Here is an 18,745-nt window from a genome sequence, read left to right as displayed (position 1 = left end):
CAAATACCCCCACAAACCGGAATTATACACACCACCCCCCATGCACACACGTTTAAGCGCGGTCTCCCATTCCCCTCCTCCCCTGAGCGAGCGTTTAGCAAAACAGCGACGGGATCTATTGAGGACCAGTCTCTTTTCTCTTCTCTTTGTCCAGAGCTGATTGGCAATTTGTCTGGAGACGAATTACTTTGCTGGTTTCGCAGGAAAGGATGAACAGAATAAAGGACCAAAAGCCAAGGAATTAGAGAGCTAGTTAAGAGAGGGTGAGAGTGGAACAGAACGAAGAGGGTGAGCCCGAGAAAGACAGAGGCGCAGATTGCCGGAGAGGAATGCTGAAAAGACTGAACGAGAGTGTTGATTGAAATGCTTTGCGATGGCTGTCTGAAGTCTTTGTGCTTGGACAGAGTGCTTCAGGCAATTCAAAAGGCTTACTGCTCCTCTGCTCCCATTGTCACAGATGGAAGGATTTTGCATACCTCCAAGTTTTATTGATACTTTGTGTGGCTCCTTAGATCCATTTCACTCCACTTGAAAGCTAATGATTTACCTCAAAATATTTTGGGGCCTGTTGGAGCTGCAATGGACAATGTAACGTGATGATTAAAAAAAAAAAAAAAGAACACTTTTCAGAAGATGAATTTGACACTGACCACCCATTGTTCTCTGCATGTGTGAGTTGAATCCCATTGCAGGCTCCACATGGTTTTTCGTGTGACTTTCCACTGATCTGTCCATTTGTAATCATCCACGTCAAGAAAACCACACCGCCTCTTGACCTTAACGAATTGATCTGACTTAAAATAGTGATACAAATCCAACATTGCATCCCCAGGGTTATTTGGATGATGTTCAAATGTAATCACGATATGGACATGGCTTGATAAAAGAGAGTTGAAATTGTGTAAAAATGACTTCCCGACTGTAATCACATAACGGGAGAGAAACAATGACATGCACTCACTCAACTATATTTATGGTTCTCCACCCTTCCTCCTCCATTTTGGAGCAGCTGTAGAGGAGTGTCTCGGCCTGCGGCCAGTGAAGGGCCCTTCGGTTCGAATCCACCTCCCAACTGCTTGCTCCCATTATGCTGGAAAGCTTCCTGTTGCCTGTTCGCTTCACGAGCAGCGTGGCCCCGCTGCGTTCATGACTGCACTTGGCTACATGCAGAAGTCACATTTCACGGATGTGTTTACACGACAATAAAGTCATGGGAGTCCATGAAAAGCTGACCACAGTCGACTGTAGTTAAGTGACTCACCGCCCACAAGAAATGTTACTCAGCCATTCTCACCAAACTAGGTGATAATGTGGCTATACTTCCACTCATAAACTTCCGCTAGGATGTCCCCTATTGGGTATGTTTAAAGATACTAATCTCCCCGACAGACAATGGCTCTTCCTGAGAGGCTGTATATGATATCCTCTCACTTGGATTCATTGACAACTCCTTTCAAAATGCCTATTGTTCATTTTGTTTGACAAACCTTTTCAAACAGTAGCAAAAACAATATGTATTGGCTCTGTATGGCGTGGATAGTTTAACTTGATGTAGGCTACAGATGTTTTGGATGTTTTTGAATTAGCAAGTGAGGCATGAGCCAACATCTTGTCGCACTTGTTACAGCTTCCCAATATTTTGATGGATGATATCCTCTCACTTGGATTCATTGACAACTCCTTTCAAAATGCCTATTGTTCATTTTGTTTGACAAACCTTTTCAAACAGTAGCAAAAAAACAATATGTATTGGCTCTGTGTGGCGTGGATCGTTTAACTTGATGTAGGTTACAGATGTTTTGGATGGAATTAGCAAGTGAGGCATGAGCCAACATCTTGACGCACTTGTTACAGGTTCCCAATATTTTGATGGAAAAAAAAAACAGTCCATCAACATTTTTATCCAAGTGTACGTGTGATCCAATTAGTTTGGTTTTTCATATACATGGTTGTCTCTCTCTTTCCCTCTCACACAAACGCACACGATCCAAGCGTCCGCATCTCATCCTGTCTGCTTGAGTGCCAAGTGTTGAAACTCTAAACACATGTTGCGATGTTATTTCCTTTTCTACCGAATGTGTCTGCGACGACATGCTGTTCTAATAATTGTCCGAGTGCATTTTTCAGATGTCTGCCGTTGGACCTACCTCATTGAGGCTGTCAGCACAGGATAGAAGGAGGAGGCAACAATTAGATGTTTGAGGAGAGGCAAAGTAAGACGTTCATAAAAGTCTTAAGACAGACGGAGAAGATGTGCGGGACTGAGAGAACAACTCTTGGAGCAACTGCTGCGAGAGAAAGAACAATAGATCGGCCTGTTAGTGGAAATGCACCTCTGTCATCAAAGCTCAAGTCCAAGAAATATTGTGCATGGCCTTCATTATATATGGATTAAGCACGCACACAGGTGCCCACATGCACACAATCACGGGAACATGTTCAAATGCTATGTTGCAGCCAAACTCTCCCTCAATTGCAAAGCAGGCTTGTTCTTGGTCGACAGAATAAGTTTAAAATACAAGATTGGTTCAGTAAACCCAATCAAACATTCAATCCTATTATTTATTTCCAGCCCGGGACAATTACATTTGAGTAAACATACAATCAGTCAGGCACACAGCGAGGCTTCCAGGAAGTTGGCTCACTATTAAGCATCCCCACACACAAGCAAAATGGAAGCAAAGCGATGTCACGTCACCGCTTACGACAAAGCAAAATTGAAACGTGTTTAATCATGTAGGCCGACATGCTGCCTGACTGTGTTTTTTCACTTGCCCTTAACTCGATTTGACGAAGTAGGACTGAGTGTGGGCCATGGTTTTAAGCTAGTTGGCCACCAAGTACTGACAGTATGAATGCTGGCATGAAGCCCAGCCTCCCAGCACACGGCCTACACAGTAAACTCCCCAAATTTAGGCAGCAGATGGAATACTGACAGGTAGTTGGATTCTACCCAAGTAACATTACATCGACGGAAAAGAAGGTAAAGTCCTTCAAACTTTTCGCGCAGTAGTCTTCTCCTTATCTTTTAGTTAGCCTTTGTCCGTGTTTGTCTCGTCTTCCTACGCTGTTATGAAGGGTCACCGGGGTCAAATGTTCTCTTTTTACTGGCTCTGTTTCAACCATCATCATGTATTTTCTGTCCTCCCCCTGATTCATTCTCTTCGCATGACCGCCTCTCCTCTTTTGACTCACTTTCCGATAAATGATCTCTCTTTCTGCAGCAAAACAGCGACGTGCTCTCCGTCGTCGTGTCTTTTATGGCAGCGCCATTTACCACGTGTCACATCATTTTCCTGCGTTCCTACTTATGCTCTCTCATGCTAATTTTCACTCCCTCGGAGACAATGCACAGGAATGGGTGTGCGGCTTGTGGAGGGAGCTAAAGTTGCTTTTCAGTAATGATAGAGACATCCTGTTTCACGCACGCACGCACACACACACACATGCTCTCATGCTTTCATTTACAAAGAGGATGTTGGCTGGACAATGGATAGCCCTCAAGAGTGTTTTGGAGGAAGGGGGCCCATCTACACCTCGCCTTCCAGTGCCTGTACACTATTCCCTGTTTAATAGTTTGAGGTATCCCATTACAGCATATCTGACTTCAGAATTTTTACTGCAACACTCGTCTGTGCAAGAATATGCACTTTTTTTTCACATGAGAGTACAGTTGGTCTTGGGTGGTGACAAGTATGTAAATAGTTGCGGCATGTTGCTGCAAACCAAATTAGAATTTAAGAGCAAATGATTGAGTCATTTTCAGAGTAAAACGTTAATATCTTGTCTTTTTACTGCTGAAAATGGCAAAATAAGTTTAGTATCCTTTTAAGAAGGGGATGACAATGGAAGCCTCCCTTGTTTTGTGTCGTTCTATTGGGCAGTGCGTTCCAAAAATCTAAACTTTATTTCACACATTTGCTTTGTGTTGTTTCAATTGCTATTCCACTGTTGAGTGGAAGTGAACGTTGTGTTGACTAAACTCTTTGGGGCAGTGTCTTGCTCTGCCCTGTTGGCACATAGCAAATGAAGGGTTCGGTGAACGCAATCTGCACAATGAACTCAACATAAACGGAACACAAGCTGAGCATAAACTACAAACAACACTGCATCTGGATTGTGAATCTTTTACAATTCAACTGCAGACTGGCGAAGGCAACCTTATTTCAAAACTGTCTACATTCATGAGAGAATTCTGCAATCGCAGATATTGCACAGCATATTCAATGTTGCAACAATGCAGTCCTCTTCCGTTATTCCTCAGGCACTGCACCCGCAGTGAAAGTAACCCAATGTGGACTGAATAATACAGCCTTACGGCAGCTGCAAGAGTGTGTGCAGCCGACAGGTACAATGGTGTGATAAAGTACACATATTTCTCTTGTTTTGATTTGTCAGAGTCTATTTTCACTCTGCAGTCCAGATACTGTTTTTCTTCGACGGTTCACAATTTGGTTCTGCCTTTTCCGCAGGCTCTGTGATTGGAGTGGGAACTTTTGGATAAGAGTCATTCAAGCATGGCTTTGCCAAAACATATGATAATGAGCTTTTGTTGGCTCCACGTAAAAGTCCCAGTGTATGCGAGGTTGCGAGGAGGAGATGAATGGAGGTGGAGAGCAAGAGATGAGGAGAATGCAGAGAAAAGGAGGGGAGCGGCGGCAGAGAGAGAAGGAGCAGTGCCCCGGTGCTATTGTCCTGTCTGTCAGCTGCCGGGGGGGAAGAACAAAGCAAACTGGTGGCCTGTGGCATATCAAATGTCTGTCTCACTTGCTCTAACTCTTAGCCGTGTTATTCACTCTCCCGCTCAGTACATTCACCCCGGGAGATGTGTGACTCTCTTGTGTTTGTCGTGTCCCCCTGCCCCCTTCTGTCCTTTCTCATTCTTGATTCTTTTAGCACATTCATTTCCAGTCTGCTTCCCAAAGTGTAGCGAGCTCTGTCCCAGGTGGGGTAGGAACCATTGGTAGGTGGATCTCTGGATGACAAACACTACACCGACCGTAAGGAGGTCACGGCATGGCCAGTGCACTTCACACCTGTCTCTTGGCACCAGGGCGTGGGGAATGGACATTGTAACACTGTGCTGCACCTGTACGTCAGCGATCAGACCGTGTAAAGAAGTTTTTCCCAACCTTTATTGGACCAAGGCAATACATACAAACAAAAATGTCATCTCATTTTACTCACAAATGAACTTACTTCAGTGATGTCATGGCCTTCAAAGCCTTCTCTGCAGGTCCAAACACTATCACGTTTATGGACCTACATTCACAATTTACATGAAATGGTAATATTTTTTTTCCAAAAGCCTTTTGTCTTTTTGTCTTGGTTGCACGGTTTCCAGTTATTTGTGGGTTTTTTTTGTTTTTTTTCCCATCCCATCAGATTTCAGCTGCCATGTGTGTCCATGCAAATATTATTTCATCCAACGCCTTCACAATCTCAAGTGCAGGACCACACACACACACACACACACACACACACACACACACACACACACACACACACACACACACACACACACACACAGAGCGTTGAAATAGTTGGTTCTTCTTTTTCCGGTAGTCAATCAGATTTTAGATTTACCGCTGAACACCTTCTCGAAGGCCTGGTGATGAGCGAGTTTCTTCGTCCTCTCATTGGTTCAGCTATGTTTGGCTTCTGGTTGGTTGAGTTCGATGTGCATCAAAGCTCGATTTATGACGGCGGACGATGTCAGCCCATAATTAAAAATTCACTTTCAACGTGCACTTTTCAAGAAAATGTGGACTTGATGAGATTAGCTCAACCAAAACTCTTGCTGGCTTGTTTCAATTCAATTCTTTTTTTGGGGGAGGCCACTTTCAGAGTAGCTGGAGTATCCCAGGGTGGAAAAACAAACTTCAGCCATGAGTCAAACCTCAAATCTTGCTGTAAGACAGCATTGCTAACTACTGTTTTACTGTGCCGCAAAAACCTAACTGGCCTTAGAAATCAAGCCCTGGTTGAGTATTACATATCAGAAGTGTAATGCATGTACGCTGTGGAACATGCCGTTCTGTATATCTTCTTAAAAAAACACAGCATTGCTACCTTCTTGTTCTGACTGTGTAAGACTGCCTATTTTGCCTTCTGATATTAATGAGCTAAAAGACCCGCAGATCACTCACTGTGAGGGGAATCCCAACTTGTTTGGCTCTGTACACTCTGACTCATGTTGAGGTGAAAAGTGGAAATGGCGGCTCCTGTTTTGTTTCCCAATCTGTCATCTACTCCACTCGTCTCTTCCTAATCATGTGCTGTTGCTATACTCTACTGTCAAATAACTGTGAGGGAGATTTTTTTCCCAAGTAGAGTCGGGAGAACATTTGTGGCTTCCAGATACTATCCAATAAAAGCAGACCGCTAGAGCTCATTCTCTGTCTTCTCTTGCTTGTGTTTTAACTGTTTCTCATATGAACTCTGGCTTGAGTTGGGGTTGGCCGATGTCAAGTCCTGGAGTGGATAATCTGGAGCACCGGGAGAACACCAGGTGGGTTAAGATGCTTTATGAGCTGCTAAGGGCTGGTCCCCAAAAAGCAGAAAACTCACACAAAATCTGTCTCATAATTTGATCAATCCAGTACATATATTATCATAGAGTTGGATTGCGCTATAGGGCGAGCTATCTTAAATTCAAATGTGAATTGTAATTAGCTTTTTGTTCTTTTATTCAATTTAGAGAGAGTGACATTTACTATATTTGATCATCGATATTTTATTGATTGAGTGTATTATTGTCCTTAATTGTTTTTGTGGTACAAAGACTCATTAGAATTATTAGCAAGCAGGCCCCTGCTGGCCATCGGAAATTTTGTGAAATATGTGGTGATTTTTCCCGTGATGATCGATTTCAGGGCTGGTCGAACCGCATGACAGCCGACAATCGCTGATTAGCTTTCGTAGTGTGACGCCCCACGAACCTGACAGACAGAGATAATCAAGAAGTGTAAGTTTTCATTTCTTTTGTAAGCAATCAAAAATGGGCTTTGACAGTATGAAGGGAAAAGTCAACATTTCTAAACCTTGATATGCTGGAAGCAGTCCCAGTAGCATGCCCAGTCTGACTGTTGCTATTACTGAAAACACTTTAGACAGTGTTGACTTCTTGGAATGTTGTTGATTTTGATTGACGTTTGTTGTGTTTTGTGTTGTGATTAGTGCAATTGGAAGAGAAGGGTGATATCAACATGAACATCAATTTCTACTAAGAAACTGTCAAATTTTACGAAAAGAGAACAAACCTGTAGCTACTTGATTTAGTTTATTATGGTGCCATTTCAAGCTTGTGACAAAAGAAATTAGTCTTTTTCCGTTGCCTTTCTGTGCTGATTTTGCTAGCTGTCATTTTATTTTCCAAATTTCTTATTCATTCCAATTTGAAAATGTCAGAGCATACCCAATAACAGAATAAAGCATGTGTTTACTAAATTTTACTCAACTAAAGACCATTTTAATCGACTTTAAAACGGAGACAGTGTGCGCAATGAGCACATGCTCAATTTAAATAGGCCCTTTCATTCCAAACTACCGTTGAAATGAGCTTGAACAATCCATTGAACTCAAATGTCTCAAATGTCATCGAATGCACGAAATGAATATTTTTATGATGTATTGCAGTCCTTCTTTCCAGCTCTTCATCTTGTTGGAGAGAGGGGTAATAGCCCTCAAAACAGCAACAACAAAGGCTGTTGTTTTATATTGAAATTGCTGCCAAAAGCATGAAATATTTAATGTGAGAGAATTCTGAGCAACACAAATGACCTTCACAGTGTGAACAACGTGTTGATGGACAGATAACATGGCTGCCGCTATTTGTTGACAGGATGCAGGCTGGCTTTAACCTTTGACTCATGCCAGTGGCCAACTATAACCTTCCGACCCCCTGCTTTGTGTTTTTCTTTTTCTTCTTCCTCTTTCCTCTTGTTTTGCCATTTCCCAGATTTCCCAGAAGGTAAAAGAACTGTTTCTCCATATCTACACAACATGCAGTCTCATGTGCTTTGGTCAAGACTCGCTTTTCCTGGACAAATGTTTCCAAGACTCTTTCTATTTCCTTTTAAACCCATGACCATATTTTAGTTGGTGCATGTACTTGGATATGATTGATATTATTGCTATTTGAACTGAGCCTGGTCAGACACCTTTGGTGATACATTACCGGTACTCTGCTCCATTCAGATTGCCGTCATTGGTACAAGTATTTAATTTTTAACACAGTGCGATCAGATTTACTGGAAGTTACTTCTGAGACATTTGTTGACAAACTGTTGAATTTTAATTTGCACGTTTTCCGTGTTTTGCAAAGAATCAGAGTCAACAATATGCAGTGGGGCCTGCGCTCACAGTCCTGTCTTGTTAAGTGCTTGCATGGACCCATGGGGAGTGTTTGTGAATGGAACTGGGGTGAGGGTGATTTATGGCCCATATTTTAGACACCTTGGAACTGAACTTTGACCTCGGTGACGGATTGTTCTGCTAGCTTGAGGTAAGTGACACCACCAGCGTACACATGCGCACAGGAAAGCCTTTGTTTACGTACTACATACAATTTTGGGGAAAATCTTGCTTACTTTTAAACGTTGGAGGCTTTATTTGAATCATCTTAACTCAACGAAAAGAGTTTCAGACCTGACGAGATGAGATTAATTGATAAGTATGGAGACTTTCTCCGTTGTCCCTGAAACAAATGATGACATCTCCCAAGTGTATGCTGTCTTTCTTGATTAAAATTATGGTCTTAAGGGGGCATAAATCGGTCAGACAGATAGGTCACATGTTATTTTGGGGACTTTCCCCTCCTTTAGGGTTCACGAGGCAAGGCTTTGTGATACAAGAATAAACATTTACTGTTTGGTCAAGTAAGGTTAGTGTAAGTTTTAAGAAAATAAAGTGTAGCTTGTCTGAAACGTTTCAGGAGTGTGTGAGCCATGGAAAGAATTCAGTGAGTGAATGTGGGAGTATATGTTCTAATAAAAAGATAAAATTACATAGCTGTGCGTGCATGCGTGTGTGCGTGAGAGAGAGAGAGAGAGAGAGAGAGAGAGAGAGAGAGAGAGAGAGAGAGAGAGAGAGAGAGAGAGAGAGAAAAAACTGTATTTATGCAACCCAGGGTCAGAGGTTATCCTTTCTAAACTCAACCCCCACCAAGCACACACAAATGCAAATTCACATACATTCCTTTCCCTAATGACTTTTGTCTCCAAACTCAAAAAAGTTATTTGAAGACCCAAGAGAAACAACATAGAGAACAAGAATAGCTACTCTTTCTCTAGCGACTAATCCCTTGTCCTCGCCATGGTAACACACGGTCAACAGAAGGTTCAGGGGTCAGCAGGTGACCTCCACTGGTCCCATCTGGGCCAGAGGATAATGATAGATGTTCTTGACATGGTGGAAATAATAGGAAATAAAGAGATCTCCAGTCATGGGGCAACATCCCAATGTAAGTCTCCTCACTAGTTGGCTAAAAACGGAACAGGAAGCGAGGAGGCGGAAACAAAGCCCCTCACACAAAGGAACATATAACGTAGTATTTATTTACAAACGTACTATTTATTTCCAGGACTTGCATGAAAGGATGATTTGTTTGTGTGTTCAAGCTGAAAAGCTGAAGTCATGATTGTCGTGCCTGATGTCTCTCTGGTGACGAGGTTGCGTGTTGTAAGACCAAGGTAAAGAGGTCAAATGGCTTTGTGGCTTCTTTGGAAACCAGTAAAAAAAAAAAATGAAATCACAGATGGTGAGGGACTGTGCACCTCCGATGTGCTCAAGCAGCCTGCACAGAGCAGTAAATTATATGGTTTCCATCTCAAAGGCAGTCTGCAGAGTATTCAACAATGCACCGACAGTAGATGTGATTTCTCCAGGTGTTTGGACACATGACTGTCCCCCGTATTATAATGATAAACTGCTTCCTTTCAAATTAAGTAAAAGTTTGAGAAATTAGAAAGGTTGAGAGTATGGTGACTGTATACTGAACCTCAGAGGTGGGCCTTTTGCGAAATTAGCCAGTTCGTCAAGTGTCAACCATCAGCGGCGTGGACACCAGTCAGTCCATCTTCGTCAGTCCATAATTTCTTCAAACCGAACTACAATCGTCACTCTGTCAGTACGGCAGGTTATTTTAAAAGCGCTTCCATTGTTAAATTACATCGGTCCGCCAATCAGTGCGGTCATAGTTCAACAGATGAAAAATTCCATGTGATTAAAATGGTAAACGGGTTGCACTATCAGTGTTTCTACATTATACTGTCTGCCCAAACACCCACATAACTCACCTACATTGCACATACACTTAGTTGCCAATCGACAGTATTGAACTGGTGGCTTCCTGCGGCTGTTTTAATTCCTAAAACGCTCAAAAGGTTGAATTTAAAGTTTAAAATGATTTGCCTTAACAAGAATCCAGATACACATTGCGGCCAAGGGTAAAATCTAATCCAAGTACCTTGAGGGCATCTCTTTGGACAGACAATAGCAGTTGAAGCAGACTGTCAATAAACTAAAGTGTTTTTGTTAGAAACAACTTTGTGTTTAGATGAAAACTACCTCCTGTGAAGGAAAACATTACATTTAAAAAAATCCCTGTCACCTGCATGGCACCATGGCCTCAGGTGATGTGAGGAGGAGGTGTAGGATAATGTACTTTTGTGTTGTAATCTCCTGTGATTGGGTGAGGGGAGAGGCTCATCTGACAGGACTGTGCAGTAAGTGTGAATGACAAAGCACATGTCATGTCTTATATTTCAACCACATGCAGGACAATATGTGCCAATCACTTTCGGTGCAAATGATCAACAGCAATAAAAAGTTCTCTCTCACTCTCTTACACACACACACACACACACACACACACACACACACACACACACACACACACACACACACACACACACAAAAAATCAAGTTAACCCAAACTATATTTATCCCCTTGTGGATCTGTACCTGCCAACTTATAGCTCCCCCGGGTTCATCCTGTCATCCTCTTGCCGACTTCTCTTCTGCCTCGAGGCTACGATTGGTTCTTCCTGTCATTTGGAGAGCCGAGGAGAAAGAAGCGAAGTAATATTATACACGAAAGTCAATACATGGATTAGGTCACGGCAGTTGTACATTTAACTTTCATCATGAAAGAGACATAGTGTGTCAGGTTCTGGACCGAACTGAATCCTGTTTTTGGATTCCAGGCTGAATGCAGACTTGAAGTGTGATAACAAAAATATTTACAGAAAAGCACAAACAGAAATTGCTGGTCACAAAGAGCAAGGAAAAACAATGTATAAACAGAAGCTTGCAAAAGGCAAGGTGGGAGGGAACACCAAGAATAAACAAACAAAATGTCAAGAAGCCAATAACGCAAAGCCAAGGATAAAGAGCAATACCAAAAACAATAAAAATACTTACAAACTAGGATCTATGAATAATGACAGTGACTATGGATAGTATCGAGATGTCTAGAAAACAACACTTGAGGCACTAAAGAGAGCAAGGTCAATAATCTGACAGTGACTTGGAAACTTGGCGGTCAAGGCTTGATTGGGAAACACCGAACAGGTGCGCCTGCTGAAGGGTAACACATTTCGATGCACACCGAGTTGAAGTCTCAAGTGATGTCCCACTTGACAGTTTAAATTCATGATTTTTGTGCAAATTTTGACCTTTTTTTTTTTTAGCTGTGAATTAATTAAGTGGTGTGTTTCTGGATTTGTCAAGGTAGTTTCAATATTACCATTTAATGCTTGGTTCCAAATTTAGAAAAGAAGTAAAGAACTGTGACACGATGACAGTATGTGTGTGTGTGTGTGTGTGTGTGTGTGTGTGTGTGAGATCATAGTATCATTCAGAGCAGTGGGTCATGTCGATTTATTGCTGCTTGTTGATTTGCGGTAAGCCAATAAGGCCGACATTAAATTTGACATCTGGACTCAATGTAGAGGAAAATGATTAATTTAGAAAGAACAAGAAACACGCTCAATGGAAGTCTGCTTGTTGGAGCAAGCAAGGAACAGTGTTTTAAACCTGGCAGATGACTCTGTACTCAATCGAATCGGCTTTAGTTGGAGCACAGAAAGACACATAGGAAGAAATTGAGGTGTGCAGTGGAGACTCATCTGTGGTTCCCATGCTCCGCAGAGTTAGCTCCCTGCCTGTGCTCACACGGTTGAAAGTGTGTCTGCAAGACTTTGCATTAGTGTGTATGTGACACTGGCGTCCCCCAGAGCACAGACCAACGAGGTCTCACGGTGACACCTATTATCCACATGTAACATGACACACCACCAGGGAGAAAGACACAGTGAGAAGGGTGGTGGGGGTGAACGCTTCCCCTTCAAGCGCCTGTTCGCCTCAGCATTGATTATATCACAACATTCAACCATCTGCCTGAAACTGTACTACAGTTTTACTTTGTCGATGTGCTTGGCATACAAGGCCCTGACATATTTTGTGTCAATAGGGAATCAAGTTTGTCCTGGGAATGGCCTGGATCAACATAATGGAAGTCCGAAAATGTAATCTGCACATATGAGGTCAAGTTTGGGTTCTTGCCCACAGAGGTTCTTCTTAATAGTGCTTAGACATTTATTTTGATTAGAAAATAAACATTTATGGCCTTCAACCAGGCGTCAATGCCAAAACAAGAAATACCCTTTTAATAAATAGGCCTACTTTTTCCATTGGCCCTTTGAACTTTTCAGCCACCAACACATTTACTTTGCATGCCGTTAGTTCACTTTAAACAGGTAAACTCTAGCTGTACTCATTGGCATGTACGCTAACCAATGTCTGCATGAAGACTGGGTGAATGGTCAAACTGAATCGAACGGCAATTTATGGAGCCTCTAAAGCCTGCCACACATCAACTGTTGTGGCCAAACAAGACAGACACGCTGTGGCTGTTGGCCACAGCGTGTCTGTTGGCCACAGTGTGTCTAAAATGCACACAAGCTTTCACAAAAAACAAAAAATTATACTTGGTTGGCCATTGCATGGAGGAAGAATACATGCCGACTGTGGAAACAACATTCCGCACTGTTTAAATAGGTAATGCACATAAGAACAAGGTTTGGTGCCACATATTGTAGGTGCTGTAGATGTTATCACAGAGGGTCAAGGGTTGGTCTTAAGGTAGGTGTCAGTTTGGCTGCTGTGTGGTGGACGTGGTTAGACATTTGGAATAAGTAGGGGCTCCTTGGAGGGGGTTGACTGGAGACATTCTAAACTGTAGTATCTCTCTTTCTTTCGGCCTGCTCGGGTTTCCTAAATGCTGCCAGCTACAAAGCAAAATGCAGCCAAAAAAAGAGTTGGAGCACAAGTGCAAGGGTGTGTGTGTGTGTGTGTGTGTGTGTGTGTGTGTGTGTGTGTGTGTGTGTGTGTGTGTGTGTTGTGGGGTGTGAAGTAAGTAAAGGGAGTCTAGAGGGAGAGCAGGGGTGAAGGAAACTAAAGGTATGGAGGAGGGTAAGAGAGGGTGGAAGTGAAAAGGATTAATTCATTTATAGGGGAACTGTAAAATGAGAGAACATATCAAATGCATCAGTAAAGAAGTGTAGATAAGATACAATCAGGGAAATTGGAAGTTTCAGAGGAAGAAAGGAGAGAATAATAAATTGGGAGGGATTTAAAAAGGGGGCGTTGTCTGAAAGTCAAAGTAGCTCCTGTCTTTCTACCTCTTTCACTCTTTCCTTCAGTGGGAGCCGTCAAAATAATGGATTGTCACGCTAAAGGCCGGAGACAAGAGGGCAAAGGAGTTGCCCAGGCAGGGGGGTCGGGGAAGGAGGGAGTAATTGTAGAAGGCCAGGGGGAGGCCATTTTGGACAGATGGGGGTGAACACACAGAGAGGTCTGCTATGCTTCCAAAGCAATTTATTCCCTATTACAGAGTGGTGACAAAACACTGTGAGAGAGCAATTGTTATTCCAAAGCTGAGATCACGCTATTGACTGTTTTGCATTTCAGCTCTATTGCCTCCAAAATATTGTTTGTAATATTGAAATACTGTTATTTGCAAACAAAACTGTCCGAAAGTAAAAAGTGTGATGCAGCAAGTGCATGAAGAAATGATGCTGAGCATAACTTGCCGAGATCATAGAAGAGCTCACTATATACGGGAACAGTCCAAAGTTGGATACATCGCCGAGAACATTTTAGAGTTCGGAACGCCACTTGGCGTTCAAAACTTAAAAATGAACAGACAGTAACACATTCTGGATTCCGAAAGATGGAAAAAGAAACGGAGGAAGACTCGTTGGAGAGACCACCTGGACCATTTCAACAAGTCATGGAACAGAAGCGCCAGGACAGATGAAGAAAATCTCAGAAGGCTGATGTCCAAATTCACACATAATTTTTCGACTTGTGTAGCTAATTGATGTAAGCAAAACATTAGAAACAGCTCTCAATATGTTGCATTGTAATGCTACACCACCGCAGTCTAAAAATGAGTTCTGTCATACAAAAAAAAAAAAAATCCAAAAAACTGGAAGGTTTTGGTTTCTTGCAAAATTCTGCTTGGACACTTTATGCTTGTGAATATTCTTTGGCAGCCCTTGTAATATCTTTGAACAAGTTACAATGTATCTTGGCCCGGTGACTATTTTGAGCAGATTTTTCCTGGCCCACATGTGAACTGGTCATTTGTGGCTTCGCAAGGCTTCGGGCTGCTTCGAGTGTGAAACACACTTGAGCCGCACAACTCATCATTGCTCATCAGGAGGAAATGAAAGTCTGTATTTAAATGTGCTATTTAGAACCCGTGTGCCATCACCTCTTCATGTCAATGACAGTTGGGTCACATTGTAACTACTGTACTGTGGCTGCTGTGTTGTTTCTACACTGCGAGAACATTCACTTGCCAAACCAATGTCAGGCCTCCGATATCTTTGAATGGAGTTTCAATGCTATCGAATATGAGCTGCAGCTACTTTCCTAGAGGCTGTTTGTTGGTCTTAATAAACAGAAGGATTGCCTGTGTTTCTTCCCTCCTCTATTCCTCTGCCTCCTCAGCCAGTCTTGGTACAAGTGTGTTTGATGTATATTTGATAGATCCCAATATCCCTGCCTCTTTTTCCCTTGCTGACGATCGAGGATCAATAATGTACGTGCGTGTGTGCAGGTCTGGGTGTGTTTGTCAGAGAAGAACAGAGATGAGGTACTGGCTGAAAGCGATGTGAATGCAATGTCCTCCAGCTGTAAGATAGAGAAGATGGCCCACGCGAGACTATCCAATCCTATAGAGAGTTGGGCCGCACAATCAGGCGGTGTTGGATTTAATGGAAAGGTATGTGGATCATACTGTAATTTCCCTGTAGGCTCCCCTCAACAATGAAAAGAATGAAAACAAAAGAGAACCTATGGGAATGGGGTAACGGGAAACAGATTGATGTAAAATATGGAAGTGAAGAAAAAAAAATTAAATATCGTCGAAAATAGTGTGCACACCGTCCTTAGAGTAAGCATTACGTGACTAGACAAAGGAAAAAAAATGTTTAAAAAGTCAGGAAATGACCGATCTTCTGCTTGTTTGTAGACCTTAAATGGACAAAACATATATTGAAGTACAGCTTTTTTTTTTTTTTTTGGGCGATCCATTCATGAGTTCCTCCTCAGGCCTTGTGAGTCCCCCCGGCCAGTTTGCTCACTAGATGATTTTGGTCTACACCCAGTCTCTTGAATAGATGCGCATGGATGTTTCTTTCCCCCACGGTCTTCGACAGCCTGCGCACTTTAAAAGATGCCTCTCTCTACCATTTTGTCTAATACTTCAACAATGTCTATTTTGCTTGCAGTGATTTCTCCCACGAAGACCTCGGGGACACCCAAGCAAGCATGTGTTACATCCCTCCCCCACGTGCCTTTGCTCCTCTCTGAGAAAGGCAGGATGCTGCAATACCTCCAGAATGAAGTGATGGTGCCTTTGGGCTTCTAAGCCATTTGAAATGCAACCAAACAAGGTCTCCAAGGAAAGCTTTGAAACAATAGCACTCCTTTTTTCTGGGCATTAATTCAAGTAAGCATCATTTTTTTTCCTCCCCCCTGTGAAACAGCTCCGGCAGGACCCATCAAATAAAGTTTAACACAGACAAAGAGCATGTTTAGTTCAAATCCTAAGCGAAATAAGCCGCTTACTGGTGTGATGTGAACATATATTTCTCTTAGTATCTGTGGAATAAGTGTACAGCACCAACTGCAATCCCATCATAATTGTTGGATGTTTTCTGATGGATTATTACTTGGATAGACAGCTTGGAGTAACACAGTTATTGGCAGAGCTATTGTTTGCGTATCTCTGCGAAGGAAGAAAGACAGCCAGGAGTCTCATGAATTTATAACATCATTGTGGGTGTGGAATGCAGCTTTTTTTTCCCCTTCCACGAGTATGAACAATGTCTCTTTTGTCATCCACTAATTTCTTACCTAAATTATTTTCAGAATTCTAACAAGATGAATATCTATCAATTGCAGTAAGCTGTCATTTGAAAAGAAAATGTCCAAAGACCACAGGAAATTGGTTGATTTTTACCACCATGTGTGAGATACCTGAGAATATTCTCATTCATCCATTCTCAAGGCATTTCATTTCTCACAACTGGACTGTTCTGGTTGTTTTAGAAGATGGTTTGCCTTTTATCTGAGTAAGCTTCATCATTCATGCTTCCCTAGCCTGAGTGTTTGGGTGGAATCCCAACAATTTATCCCCAAAGTTAGGCCCAGTCCAGATGGAAATTGAGCCAAACTTTTCTTATTCTCTTTTTTTTTTAAGTTTCCTGTAAACACAGAATGCTTCTAGAAATATGTCCTAAAACCGTGCAGTATAAAAGCTAGGTCTGAAGTGGCTTTGTAACACTGCCACAGCCTAATATACAACCTTTCCGGCTTGTCAATGTATCGAATGTCATTTTCATGAAAGTGAGATGTGAATTCACTTGGATGGAACATTGACTGAGAAAAACTCATTTTATCACTGCTCTCCATGGTAAATCCTTCGCCTGCCACTCCTACTATCCTGCCAACATGACTGCGTAAACAAATGCACGCGGGGATCAGCCACGTGATGTCCAGAGCTCTGGTAGACCCAGGAGGAAAGGCAAATAGCGTGTATCCGTGTCGTGCTTCTAAGTGCTATGGCCAAACATTGGCCTGGTATGAACATGACAGCATTTTAGGTAATTTCCGCAAGTCCATGTTAACAGGAATTGCTTGACATAAACCTTTTCACTCGGTTGTTGTTTGTTGAAACATAGAAAAGGTCAGTGCCTCGGGGAACGGCTTAGGAGAGACAGCACAGGCTACAGTCATTGGCTCTCACGACATACATTTCAAATTGTGATGGCCTTTGATGTTCGCCCTCTGCAGAAACATGACGCTATCAACAAACTGCAGCTAAGTGGGCATGTCATTGCAACCCCTGCTAGCGTTTCCTCCCTTGGGGTTCCCTCACACGATCCTCCCTGAAGACAGTCTGTTTCACTCTCATCACCTGTCTTAGTGTCACTGGTGATGGACTGATGAACGGCTGGATGGATCCATGCATGTACATATATGTCAGGGTGTTGTCTGCAGGGGAAATAAGTCACATCTCAAGAAGTTCAATAAATGCCGGCAAGGTCTGGTCAGATTTCACACACTCACACACTAAAGATATTGGGTCCCAGCGAGGTTAAATAATGCCTTGGCTAAAAACTCATTTAGTGTATCACCATTACATAAAAGTGTGCTGATTGACATTAGGCTCATCAAACAGGACAAACATATACACCGGAAGCTCTTTTACAAAGTAATTGGTCAAAATTGCCTGAAAAGTTCTTTATAGACGACTGTTAATTCCTCCATTGCTGCTTATCATCACTGAAAGGTTTACTTGGAGCTGCTAGGTGCAACAGCCGTGTAACATTCCTGACCTAAAACGGCTGTTAAGGAGACGCCAGTGAATTAATGTTACTCATGTGTACACAGCCCAAACCGAATTCCTGCAGCCTCTTAAACCCTCTTTCTTCGTAAATCTGTCAAATCTCGCTCCAAAAGTGTCCAAATTCCCCCACTGAGCAATTAAACAAAGGCTATTTCAGTCAGCGCCACTCACAAAGAGAAGGTTCAAAAGGCCCTGCTGTACTACCATTAATACACATAACCAGTGTTGCCAGTTACCTTGAAAAAGTAACTTAGTCATACCTTAGCCATGAAATTCTCCTCGGTGTAGGGTGCTGTCCTGCCTGTTTTCCAGCTCTCCCAGGAGCAACACACCTGATTCAAATAATCCTGAATGTTTTATTGCCGCTTCAGAGCTGGCTGATGAGTTGATCATCTGAATGAGGAGAGATGGAAAACAGGCAGGACAGTGGCCCTGCAGGCCCAGCCAGAGCTGGACATGCCTGCCTTGTTGAATGGCTTGGCCCCCAAGAATACCAATTTGTCAACTCTGCTATCTTACTGAGTCAAGGTATGAATGAACTTGGTGACTCTGGATTCCCGGGATGGAGGACTTTTCCTATTATTCCAATGTGCATAATACATATTCAAGAACTGCTATTTTTCTGACGTCACAAACATTATTACCTGTTCCTATTTGGCTACAACCTTTTCAGATCATAATGCTGTACAGATGAAAGTGCTTCTGCAGGACTCATCGCTTAAAGCTGGTGATTTAAATATTTGAAATGTCAAAGTTGGACTTGGAAAGATTCGGAGCACCGGACTTCCACCGATGAGGCTGACCCTTAAAACATTCAAA

General features: G+C 42.5%; 2 long non-coding RNA genes across 3 annotated transcripts; one reads left to right on the top strand and one right to left on the bottom strand.

Annotated features, from left to right (window-relative positions):
• Positions 1-1,747: 1,747 nt before the first annotated feature.
• LOC109525376 (uncharacterized) lies at positions 1,748-18,257 on the bottom strand. Of its 2 annotated transcripts, none has more exons than XR_002170137.1 (4): positions 18,187-18,257; positions 10,966-11,048; positions 10,613-10,720; positions 1,748-2,285 (listed from the first exon to the last, which is right to left on the bottom strand). It is a non-coding gene; the product is annotated as an uncharacterized LOC109525376 (long non-coding RNA). The 2 variants fall into 2 exon arrangements; XR_002170138.1 differs by lacking the exon at positions 1,748-2,285 and adding an exon at positions 9,291-9,796.
• LOC109525377 (uncharacterized) lies at positions 5,504-18,194 on the top strand. Its single transcript, XR_002170139.1, has 3 exons — positions 5,504-6,511; positions 15,131-15,295; positions 15,804-18,194. It is a non-coding gene; the product is annotated as an uncharacterized LOC109525377 (long non-coding RNA).
• Positions 18,258-18,745: the final 488 nt, after the last annotated feature.

The sequence above is a fragment of the Hippocampus comes genome, unplaced genomic scaffold (genome assembly GCF_001891065.2).
Source record: "Hippocampus comes isolate QL1 unplaced genomic scaffold, H_comes_QL1_v1.1 scaffold29, whole genome shotgun sequence".
Lineage (NCBI taxonomy): Eukaryota > Metazoa > Chordata > Actinopteri > Syngnathiformes > Syngnathidae > Hippocampus > Hippocampus comes.
This window is presented reverse-complemented; position numbering and strand designations above follow the sequence as displayed.